Consider the following 12,458-nt stretch of genomic DNA (forward strand, 5'->3'; position numbering starts at 1 on the left):
TCCCCTGTGGTGACGACGTTGTTTTGGGTCGGCCTCTGGGATTAGATCCAAAGTCCAGGGTGGAGGTCCGAACAAAGGATCCGCTTTGGGAAAGTCATATTCCTGGTCATAATGATGGTAAGTTGACGTCGCTCTTATATCCAATAGTTCTTCCCGGCTGTATGTAATAACACTTAAGATTTTCTGGGTTAACAATGTAAGATATAATACATTAAAAAAACAAATTACTGCATAGTTTCTTAAGGACTTGAAGCGGGGTGACCATCTCTGTCAGTGCCATCTTGCATCTGTAAAATGCAGCCAATGCTTGTTAGCTCCTACACACACACAAGTTGTGTGCCAACTATCTCACAGACACATGCATGCACACACCCAAATCTAAAACACACTCACACGCATGCCTCTTACAAGCACATACTTTGGCACAATGTATACAGGCACATGCCCATATGTAGGAGGTATATGTGTTTGTGGGTGTGTGCATGCATGAGTGGTGGGAATGTGCCTGTATACATTGTGCCATAGTATGTGCTTGTAAGAGGCATGCGTGTGAGTGTATTTTAGATTTGGGTGTGTGCATGCAAGTGTCTGTGAGATAGTTGGCACACAACTTGAGAGTTTGTGGTCTTTCATGTAGAGGTTGAATTTAGAGGGCTCCTCGTGTAAAAACAGAATGAAAAGATATGCTGTTGAAATCAAATCCTGCTGTGAACTATTATTTACCCCTTTACTTTTCTCTTATCCATTTCACCCAGCATTTAACACACACACACACACCCAATATCAAAGGAGCAACAACAAACAAAGCTAACAACATAACCTCAAAAGATACTTGACACACACAGGCTACAAATAAATACACAAAACTGTCAGAAATCAAATACAACAAGAAAAGGTGAATAGCCTAGTCAATTTACACTGAGTCTACAAAACATTAGGAACACCCGCTTACACATACGGACTTATACATACACATACACATTTGATCTCGCTCTCTTCTCTCCCTCTCTCCCCCCTCTCTCAATTGTTGAGAACGGTTCTATAATTTCATATGTTTCTGGTTTGTCTATCTTTTCTATGTCTTTGTCTACATGTTTAAATATGTTGACAACAATCAAGGGGAAGATATCAGAATAGGGACATTTGGGAATAATAACATATTATAATATCATATTGTACAGGATACATTTGTACTGTAGAGAAGCCGTCACTATAGCAATGCAAGGTCTTTTTCATGATGTTGTGAAACATCAATTGCTATGGAAATGCTGGTGTGTTTTTTTTAATGACGTTTAAGGTAATTATGATGCAACTATGATGGGGATACGGTATGGATTAAATCAAATCAAATCAAATGTATTTATATAGCCCTTCGTACATCAGCTGATATCTCAAAGGGCTGTACAGAAACCCAGCCTAAAACCCCAAACAGCAAGCAATGCAGGTGTAGAAGCACGGTGGCTAGGAAAAACTCCCTAGAAAGGTCAAAACCTAAGAAGAAACCAAGAGAGGAACCAGGCTATGTGGGGTGGCCAGTCCTCTTCTGGCTGTGCCGGGTGGAGATTATAACAGAACATGGCCAAGATGTTCAAATGTTCATAAATGACCAGCATGGTCGAATAATAATAAGGCAGAACAGTTGAAACTGGAGCAGCAGCACGGCCAGGTGGACTGGGGACAGCAAGGAGTCATCATGTCAGGTAGTTCTGGGGCATGATCCTAGGGCTCAGGTCCTCCGAGAGAGAGAAAGAAAGAGAGAAAGAGAGAATTAGAGAAAGCAAACTTAAATTCACACAGGACACCGAATAGGACAGGAGAAGTACTTCAAATATAAAAAACTGACCCTAGCCCCCCGACACATAAACTACTGCAGCATAAATACTGGAGGCTGAGACAGGAGGGGTCAGGAGACACTGTGGCCCCATCCGAGGACACCCCCGGACAGGGCCAAACAGGAAGGATGTAACCCCACCCACTTTGCCAATGCACAGCCCCCACACCACTAGAGGGATATCTTCAACCACCAACCTACCATCCTGTGACAAGGCTAAGTATAGCCCACACAGATCTCTGCCATGGCACAACCCAATTGGGGGCGCCAACCCAGACAGGATGACCACATCAGTGAATCAACCCACTCAGGTGACGCACCCCTTCCAGGGACGGCATGAGAGAGCCCCAGTAAGCCAGTGACTCAGCCCCTGTAATAGGGTTAGAGGCAGAGAATCCCAGTGGAAAGAAACCGGCCAGGCAGAGACAGCAAGGGCGGTTCGTTGCTCCAGCCTTTCCGTTCACCTTCCCACTCCTGGGCCAGACTACACTCAATCATATGACCCACTGAAGAGATGAGTCTTCAGTAAAGACTTGAAAGACCGTGTTTGCGTCTCTGACATGGGTAGGCAGACCATTCCATAAAAATGGAGCTCTATAGGAGAAAGCCCTGCCTCCAGCTGTTTGCTTAGAAATTCTAGGGACAATTAGGAGGCCTGCGTCTTGTGACCGGAGCGTACGTGTAGGTATGTACGGCAGGACCAAATCAGAGAGATAGGTAGGAGCAAGCCCATGTAATGCTTTGTAGGTTAGAGGTAAAACCTTGAAATCAGCCTTTGCTTTGACAGGAAGCCAGTGTAGGGAGGCTTGCACTGGAGTAATATGATACATTTTTTGGGTTCTAGTCAGGATTCTAGCAGCCGTATTTAGCAATAACTGAAGTTTATTTAGTGCTTTATCCGGGTAGCCGGAAAGTAGAGCATTGCAGTAGTCTAACCTAGTGACAAAAGCATGGATTGATTTTTCTGCATCATTTTTGGACAGAAAGTTTCTGATTATTGCAATGTTACGTAGATAGAAAAAAGCTGTCCTTGAAATGGTCTTGATATGTTCTTCAAAAGAGAGATCAGGGTCCAGAGTAATGCCGAGGTCCTTCACAGTTTTATTTGAGACGACTGTACAACCATTAAGATTAATTGTCAGATTCAACAGAAGATCTCTTTGTTTCTTGGCACCTAGAACAAGCATCTCTGTTATGTCCGAATTTAAAAGTAGAAAGTTTGCAGCCATCCACTTCCTTATGTCTGAAACACATGCTTCTAGCAAGGGCAATTTTGGGGCTTCACCATGTTTCATTGAAATGTACAGCTGTGTGTCATCCGCATAGCAGTGAAAGTTAACATTATGTTTTCGAATGACATCCCCAAGAGGTAAAATATATAGTGAAAACAATAGTGGTCCTAAAACGGAACCTTGAGGAACACCGAGATTTACAGTTGATTTGTCAGAGGACAAACCATTCACAGAGACAAACTGATATCTTTCCGACAGATAAGATCTAAACCAGGCCAGAACTTGTCCGTGTAGACCAATTTGGGTTTCCAATCTCTCCAAAAGAATTTGGTGATCGATGGTATCAAAAGCAGCACTAAGGTCTAGGAGCACGAGGACAGATGCAGAGCCTCGGTCCGATGCCATTAAAATGTCATTTACCACCTTCACAAGTGCAGTCTCAGTGCTATGATGGGGTCTAAAACCAGACTGAAACATTTCGTATACATTGTTTGTCTTCAGGAAGGCAGTGAGTTGCTGTGCAACAGCCTTTTCTAAAATTTTTGAGAGGAATGGAAGATTCAATGTAGGCCGATAGTTTTTAATATTTTCTGGGTCAAGGTTTGGCTTTTTCAAGAGAGGCTTTATTACTGCCACTTTTAGTGAGTTTGGTACACATCCGGTGGATAGAGAGCCGTTTATTATGTTCAACATAGGAGGGCCAAGCAAAGGAAGTAGCTCATTCAGTAGTTTAGTTGGAATAGGGTCCAGTATGAAGCTGGAAGGTTTAGAGGCCATGATTATTTTCATCATTGTGTCAAGAGATATAATACTAAAACACTTGAGCGTCTCTCTTGATCCTAGGTCATGGCAGAGTTGTGCAGACTCAGGACAACTGAGCTTTGAAGGAATACGCAGATTTAAAGAGGAGTCCGTAATTTGCTTTCTAATAATCATGATCTTTTCCTCAAAGAAGTTCATGAATTTATCACTGCTAAAGTGAAAGCCTTCCTCTCTTGGGGAATGCTGCGTTTTAGTTAGCTTTGCGACAGTATCAAAAAGGAATTTCGGATTGTTCTTATTTTCCTCAATTAAGTTAGAAAAATAGGATGATCGAGCAGCAGTAAGGGCTCTTTGGTACTGCATGGTACTGTCTTTCCAAGCTAGTTGGAAGACTTCCAGTTTCCGTTCCAATTTTCTGGAAGCTTGCTTCAGAGCTCGGGTATTTTCTGTGTACCAGGGAGCTAGTTTCTTATGAGAAATGTTTTTAGTTTTTAGGGGTGCAGGGGTATTGCACAAGGTTAAATTGAGTTCCTCAGTTCGGTGGTTAACTGATTTTTGTCCTCTGGCGTCCTTGGGTAGACAGAGAGAATCTGGAAGGACATCAAGGAATCTTTGTGTTCTCTGTGAATTTATAGCACGACTTTTGATGTTCCTTGGTTGGGGTCTGAGCAGATTATTTGTTGCAATTGCAAACGTAATAAAATGGTGGTCCGATAGTCCAGGATTATGAGGAAAAACATTAAGATCCACAACATTTATTCCATGGGACAAAACTAGGTCCAGAGTATGACTGTGACAGTGAGTGGGTCCAGAGACATGTTGGACAAAACCCACTGAGTCGATGATGGCTCCGAAAGCCTTTTGGAATGGGTCTGTGGACTTTTCCATGTGAATATTAAAGACACCAAAGATTAGAATATTATCTGCTATGACTACAAGGTCCGATAGGAATTCAGGGAACTCAATGAGGAACGCTGGAAATGGCCCAGGAGGCCTGTAAACAGTAGCTATAAAAAGTGATTGAGTAGGCTGCATAGATTTCATGACTAGAAGCTCAAAAGACGAAAACGTCATTTTTTTTTGTAAATTGAAATTTGCTATCGTAAATGTTAGCAACACCTCCGCCTTTGCGGGATGCACGGGGGATATGGTCACTAGTGGAGCCAGGAGGTGAGGCCTCATTTAACACAGTAAATTCATCATGCTTAAGCCATGTTTCAGTCAGGCCAATCACATCAAGATTATGATCAGTGATTAGTTCATAGACTATAATTACCTGCCCCCTGGTAAACAGTGTATGACCGCTGGATGATTCGTTTTAAGTCTAATACTGCGGGTAATGGAGTCGCCAATGATTAGAGTTTTCAATTTGTCAGAGCTAATGGTGGGAAGCTTCGGCGTTTCAGACCCCGTAATGGGAGGAGTAGAGACCAGAGAAGGCTCGGCCTCTGAATCCGACTCGCTGCTTAATGGGAAAAAAACGGTTGAAAGTTTCTGTCAGCTGAATGAGCGACACCGGTTGAGCATTCCTACAGCATTTCCTTCCAGAAACCGTGAGAAAGTTGTCCGGCTGCGGGGACTGTGCCAGGGGATGTATACTACTATCTGTACTTCCTGGTGGCACAGACGCTGTTTCATCCTTTTCTACACTGGAATTACTCTTGCCTAACGATTGCGTCTGAAGCTGGGCTTGTAGCACAGCTATCCTCGCCATAAGGCGATCGTTCTCCTGTATATTATGAGTACAGCGACTGCAATTAGAAGGCATCATGTTAATGTTACTACTTAGCTTCGGCTGTTGGAGGTCCTGACGAACCATGTCCAGATAAAGCGTCCGGAGTGAAAAAGTTGAGGGAAAAAACAAAAACATAAACGGTAATTAAAAAGTAAAAACCGTAAAGTTGTCAGGTAGCAAAATAGGTTGGCAACAAAACGAACAGCAACTCGTGAACTGTTACTGCACAACACATAGCAACAACGTTACCAAAACACTACAGTGGAATCCTGACACAAATGATGTGAAAAAGTATATCATCATGAATATTAAGGCTACACACAATACATGTTACACACAGACACTCAAGCATGCAAATTGTTGGGGTTATTTATTTATTTGGACATCACACATTATAGTCTTACTCTTATACAGACATTGTACACAATCTCACTAAATCACATCCAATATCATACACATTAACCTACTCAGATTTACTACACAAATTTACTATCTTGTCTCAATTTTCTAACATCTGTGACATTGGCTCACAGGCAAATAGGCAAAGGAATAAAACAAATATTGCTAGAAACTGTTTCTTGAATTCTAAATATAAGACATTTGAAAGCTCTAGTTTTGACTAATTATGGTCAATTTAGACAGATAATAGTATCTAGTTATGGTAAGGAGTGAAATAATTATAGCCAGTTATAATTGTAACGGTTTAGCAGATTATAAAAAAAGAAGATCTGTCTTTAAGTGCCTAAAAGAAAAGGAATATAACATATACTGCTTACAGGAAACTCACTCTACATCCTTAGATGAAGTTGCGTGGAAAAAGGAATGGAGTGGTGAAATAATTTTCTGTCATGGACAAAGGATCTCAAACGATAATATGTGACAATATTAATTAACAAAAATTTAGATCTGAATGTGCAAATAGTCAGGAATGATTCACAAGGAAGGTGGATCATTTTGAATATGAAAGTGGACGAAAAAGACATTTGGCTCATTAATCTATATGGTCCAAATCAGGATGTTCCATACATCTTTGAAAATATTTATACCAATTTATTGAACTTACAGGCAAAAAATGATCAAAACATTATAGTGGGAGACTATAACACAGTGTTAAGTACCTCAATGGAGTGTAAAGGAAATCACTCTACAAACTATCATCACCGTGCCCTTAAGGAAATCACAAATATTATGGACACATTAGAAGTAATGGATATTTGGAGACTTAAAAACCCCGACCTAGTGAGATATACATGGAGGAGACTTAATCAAGCTAGCCGCCTTGACTACTCTGTCTCATTCACTCTTGCATCAAATGTTAAAAAAGTTTTAATAGGAGACAGAATGCGATCGGATCATCATCTAATTGGCCTTCACATAACTCTTATAGAATTACCACTTGGACGGGAATATTGGAAATTTAATCAGAGTTTACTGGAGGACAACTTATTTTTAACTAAGACAAAATAATTTATAACTGAAATTTCCAGTATAATATAGGTTCAGCAAATCCCCTTATTGTTTGGGACACCTTTAAATGTACCTTCAGAGGTCATTCAATTCCATTTTCATCAATAATAAAAAGCAGTTTCTGGCTAAAGAGTCAAGACTAACAAGGGAAATACATGAACTAATAGTACAGGTAGATAGCAATAAAAATGATACTACAGATATACAAAATAAGTTAGAGGAAAAACAAAAAGAACATGAGGAACTTATTCAAGAACAATCTAATGTAATCTATTACAAAAATAAAGCAATCTGGATGGAATATGGAGAAAAATGAATCTCCAACACAGGAAAGCTAACAAACATTTTTTGCAGAAACTTGTTACTGAAGACAGAGTCATCTATGATTCTCTGAATGATATTTTAAAAGAGGAAGCTAAATATTTTAAGCAGATGTTCTCTTTTCCATCTCATCCTCTCCCACTGAATGAAGATTTGCGGTAAGGAATTCTTTCCAAATAATAAAAAAATGGAAAATTAACAAATGTACAGAAAGATCAGTGTGAAGGCCAAATTACAGAGGAATAACTTTTTTGAGGCTATTAAATCCTTTCAGTCTAGAGAAGCCCCAGGGCTTGATGTCATACTGGTAGAGGTATATAAAGCCTTTTTTGATATACTAAAAGCTCCATTGTTAGATTATTCTACTCCTGTAGAAATGGTACTCTGTCAGGTACTCAGCAGGAAGGTCTGATTCCACTATTATTAAAACAAGACACAGACGGCAAATATAAAGATCCAGTCAATCTAAAAAAACTGGAGGCCCCTTACACTTCAATGTTGTGATGCAAAAAATACTAGCAAAATGCATAGCACTCCCAATTAAAAAGGTTTTATAAGGTATTGTTAATCCTGATCAGACAGTTTTTTTTACTTGGACGATACATTGGAGATAATATGCGACAACAACTGGAAATAATAGAACATCATGAAACATCTAAGAAGCCAGGCCTGGTATTTATAGCAGATTTTGAAAAGGCCTTTGATAAAGTAAGACTGGATTTGACTTATAAATGCCTGATATTTTTCAATTTTGGTGATTCTCTTATTAATTGGGTAAAAGTAATGTATAGCAAACCCAGGTGTAAAATAGTGAATAGCAGCTACTTTTAAATTGTCAAGAGGAGTTTAACAAGGGTGTCCGCTGCCACCATATCTATTAATTATGGCCATTGAAATGCTAGCTATTAAAATCAGATCCAACAACAACATTAGAGGATTATAAATCCAAGGCTTAAAAACAAAGCTGTCCATGTAAGCTGTTTACTCAAGTTTTATATTAAGATATATCTGCTAGGTCAGATTGAAGATCTATATAACTTTTCTGGACTCTCTGGACGAAAACCTAATTTTGATAAGTGTACGATATTACATATTGGATCTTTAAAAAATACAACTTTTACATTACCCTGCAGTTTACCTATAAAATGGGCTGACGGTGTAGTAGACACACTTGGCATTCATATCACAAAAAATATAAATGTGCTCTCCACAATGAATTTCAATAGAAACCTAATAAAAATAGACAAGATCCTGTAACCATGGAGATGTAAATACCTGTCTCTTTATGGAATAATTGTCCTGAAAATTGCCCTGATTAACTCCTTAGTTTACTCACTTATTTATAGTGCTGCCTACTCCTGATGATTCATTTTTCAAATCATATGACGCAAAAATATTTAGCTTTATCTTTGATGCTAAACCAGACAAAATAATCATGCCTGTCTATATAATGAATATGATTATTAAATATAAAAGCACTAAACCTCTCTCTAAAAGCTTCACTTATTCAAAAGTTTTACTTGAACCCTAAATGGTTCTCAAGTAGATTACTAAGAAAAGCTCATCCATTGTTTAAACATGGTCTTTTTGCCTTTGTGTAGATTTTCATGTCTTATTTTCGATTAATTGAAAATTATACTTTTTTCAAAGTATCTTTCTTTTTCAAACAAGCATTGCAGAGCTGGCTACAATTTCAATTTCATCCCCCTGAAAAGCTAGAACAGATATTACAACAAATATTATGCCTGAACTCAAATGTGCTGGTTGATAAAATACCTGTATTAATGGGAAAGATGTTTGAAAAGGGTATTTTGTTCTTATATGATATTGTAAATTGGAATAGTAGACTTATGTCTTTCATGGAGTTATCAGAATTGTACAGGAAGATCTGCTCAATCCAAGAGTACAACCAATTGATTACAGCATTACCCCCAGAATGGAGGAGGCAAGTGGCAGTGAGACGTGGTAGGGAGCTGCTCTGTCTGCCCAATATAAAGGATCAAAACTTGCGGAGGAATAAAAATAGCATACATAGGAAAGTATACCAGTATCATTTGAGGGTCAGGGTGTTGACAACTGTGCCATACAGATTGCAAAATAGTTGGGAAGAGATTTTTGATGTACCGATTCCATAGTACATGGTGTATGGGTTGATATGTATATAAAACGATTCAAGACTTTGTGCTTTTGAGCTAAAGTTATTATATAGAATTTTTGCCACCAACAAAATGGTCAATATTTGGAGCATAAAATCATCAATGCTCTGCAGATTTTGTTGTGAGGATACAGAATCAAATTGACCCTAGAAATAGTACTGATGGGAGATCTGGAGAGACCGGGACAGTCAATTACTAATGTACTAATACTCTTGGTAAAAGTATTTAACCTCAATTTACAATCTGTGGATTCTATTAGATTAGTTAGATTGAAATTGTATGTTAAAATTCACAGCATAGTTGAAAGATATACACTACCATTCAAAAGTTTGGGGTCACTTCGAAATGTCCTTGTTTTCCATGAAAACATACATGAAATTAGTTCCAAAATGAATATGAAACATAGTCAAGACGTTGACAAAGTTATGAATAATGATTTTTAATTGAAAAAATAATTGTGTCTTTCAAACTTTGCTTTCGTCAAAGAATCCTCCATTTGCAGCAATTACAGCCTTGCAAACCTTTGGCATTCTAGTTGTCAATTTGTTGAGGTAATTGTTAGAGGAATTAAATTCATATATGTTTATTACCCAATTCAATTAATACACTCAGCCCATTTCTAAGGATTTGTAAGAAACTTATTTGCATAAAATTGGCCGAGACCAGTCTCAAAATCAAGCACTAGCGTTTATTCTCGAGAGTACTGAACATGATACAATTTACAACAGGTTATAAACTGAAAATGACATCATTAGGTTTCAAACTGTCCTGTCCCTCCTCCACTCCGGTACAATGGAAGTATAGTTCTCAAGCCTTCCTACATCGACCCCCACTTGTTTAGATAATTCATGACCAGGCCAAAGCCTCCCTGTGTAGATAAGCATTCTAGCCAGTCTGACGATAAATTCATTCGTTTCTACCAAAGAACAGACAGTCATTGTTCTAATTCTTGATTATAATTACACACATTATATTCAGTACTAGGATTAAACTAAAATTCATACATCTATACAGTAACATAATAGTATTCTGATTAGTCAGTCCTGATTGAAATGTATACATAATTAGTCATTATTGATTTAAAAAATCCCTTAACAGTAATCTAAAGAGATTTCATCCCATGCTTCCTGAAGCACCTACCACAAGTTGGATTGGCTTGATGGACACATCAACATACCATACGGTCAAGCTGCTCCCACAACAGCTCAATAGGGTTGAGATCCAGTGACTGTGCTGGCCACTCCATTATAGACATAGACAGTTATTGACAGTTATTGCATAGTTTGGAGCTGTGCTTTGGGTCATTGTCCTGTTGTAGGAGGAAATTGACTCCAATTAATCGCCGTCCACAGGGTATGGCATGGCGTTGCAAAATGGAGTGATCGCCTTCCTTCTTCAAGATCCCTTTTACTCTGTACAAATCTCCCACTACACCACCACCAAAGCACCCACAGACCATCACATTGCCTCCACCATGATTGACAGATGGCATTAAGCACTCCTCCAGCATCTTTTCATTTTTTCTGCATCTCATGAATGTTTTGCTTCGTGATCCGAACACCTCAAACTTAGATTTGTCTGTCCATAACACTTTTTTTCCAATCTTCCTCTGTCTAGTGTCTGTGTTATTTTGCCCATCTTAATATTTTTTTTATTGGCTAGTCTGAGATATGGCTTTTTCTTTGCAACTCTTCCTAGAAGGCCTGCATCCCAGAGTCGCCTCTTCACTGTTGACGTTGAGACTGGTGTTTTGCGAGTACTATTTAATGAAACTGCCATTTGAGGACTTGTGAGGCATCTGTTTCTCAAACTAGACACTAATGTACTTGTCCTCGTGCTTAGTTGTGCACCGGGGCCTCCCACTCCTTTTTCTATTCTGGTTAGAGCCAGTTTGCGCTGTGAAGGGAGTAGTACAGAACATTGTACGATATCTTCAGTTTCTTGGCAATTTCTCGCATGGAAATGCCTTCATTTCTCAGAACAAGAATAGACTGACAAGTTTCAGAAGAAAGTTATTTGATTCTGGCCATTTTGAGCCTGTAATCGAACTCACAAATGCTGATTGAAACCCTAGACCCACTCCAATTTGCATACTGCCCAAACAGATCCACAGATGATGCAATCTCTATTGCACTCCACACTGCCCTTTCCCACCTGAACAAAAGGAACACTTATATGAGAATGCTATTCATCGACTACAGCTCAGTATTCAACACCACAGTACCCTCAAAGCTCAACACTAAGCTAAGGAACCTGAGACTAAACACCTCCCTCTGCAACTGGATCCTGGACTTCCTGACGGGCCGCCCCCAGATGGTGAGGGTAGGTAGCAGCACATCTGCCACGCTGATCCTCAACACTGGAGCTCCCCAGGGGTGTGTGTTCAGTCCCCTCCTGCACTCCCTGTTCACCCACGACTGCATGGCCAGGCATGACTCCAACACCATCCTTAAGTTTGCAGATGACATGACAGTGGTAGGCCTGATCATCGACAATGATGAGACAGCCTATAGGGAGGAGGTCAGAGACCTGGCCGGGTGGTGCCAGAATAACAACCTATCCCTCAACGTTTCTTGAGCGCTTCAAGTTTCTTGGTGTCCACATCAACAACAAACTAGAATGGTCCAAACACACCAAGTCGTGAAGAGGGGACGACAAAGTCTATTCCCCCTCAGGAAACTAAAAAGATTTGGCATGGGTCCTGAGATCCTCAAAAGGTTCTACAGCTGCAACATCGAGAGCATCCTGACTGGTTGCATCACTGCCTGGTACGGAAATTGCTCGGCCTTTGATCGCAAGGCACTACAGAGGGTAGTGATGTACGGCCCAGTAGATCACTGGAGCTAAGCTGCCTGCCCTCCAGGACCTCTACACCAGGCGTGTCAGAGGAAGGCCCTAATAATTGTCAAAGACCCCAGCCACCCCAGTCATAGATGGTTCTCTCTACTACCGCA

This window comes from Oncorhynchus masou, chromosome 6, assembly GCF_036934945.1.
Source record: "Oncorhynchus masou masou isolate Uvic2021 chromosome 6, UVic_Omas_1.1, whole genome shotgun sequence".
Taxonomy (NCBI): domain Eukaryota; kingdom Metazoa; phylum Chordata; class Actinopteri; order Salmoniformes; family Salmonidae; genus Oncorhynchus; species Oncorhynchus masou.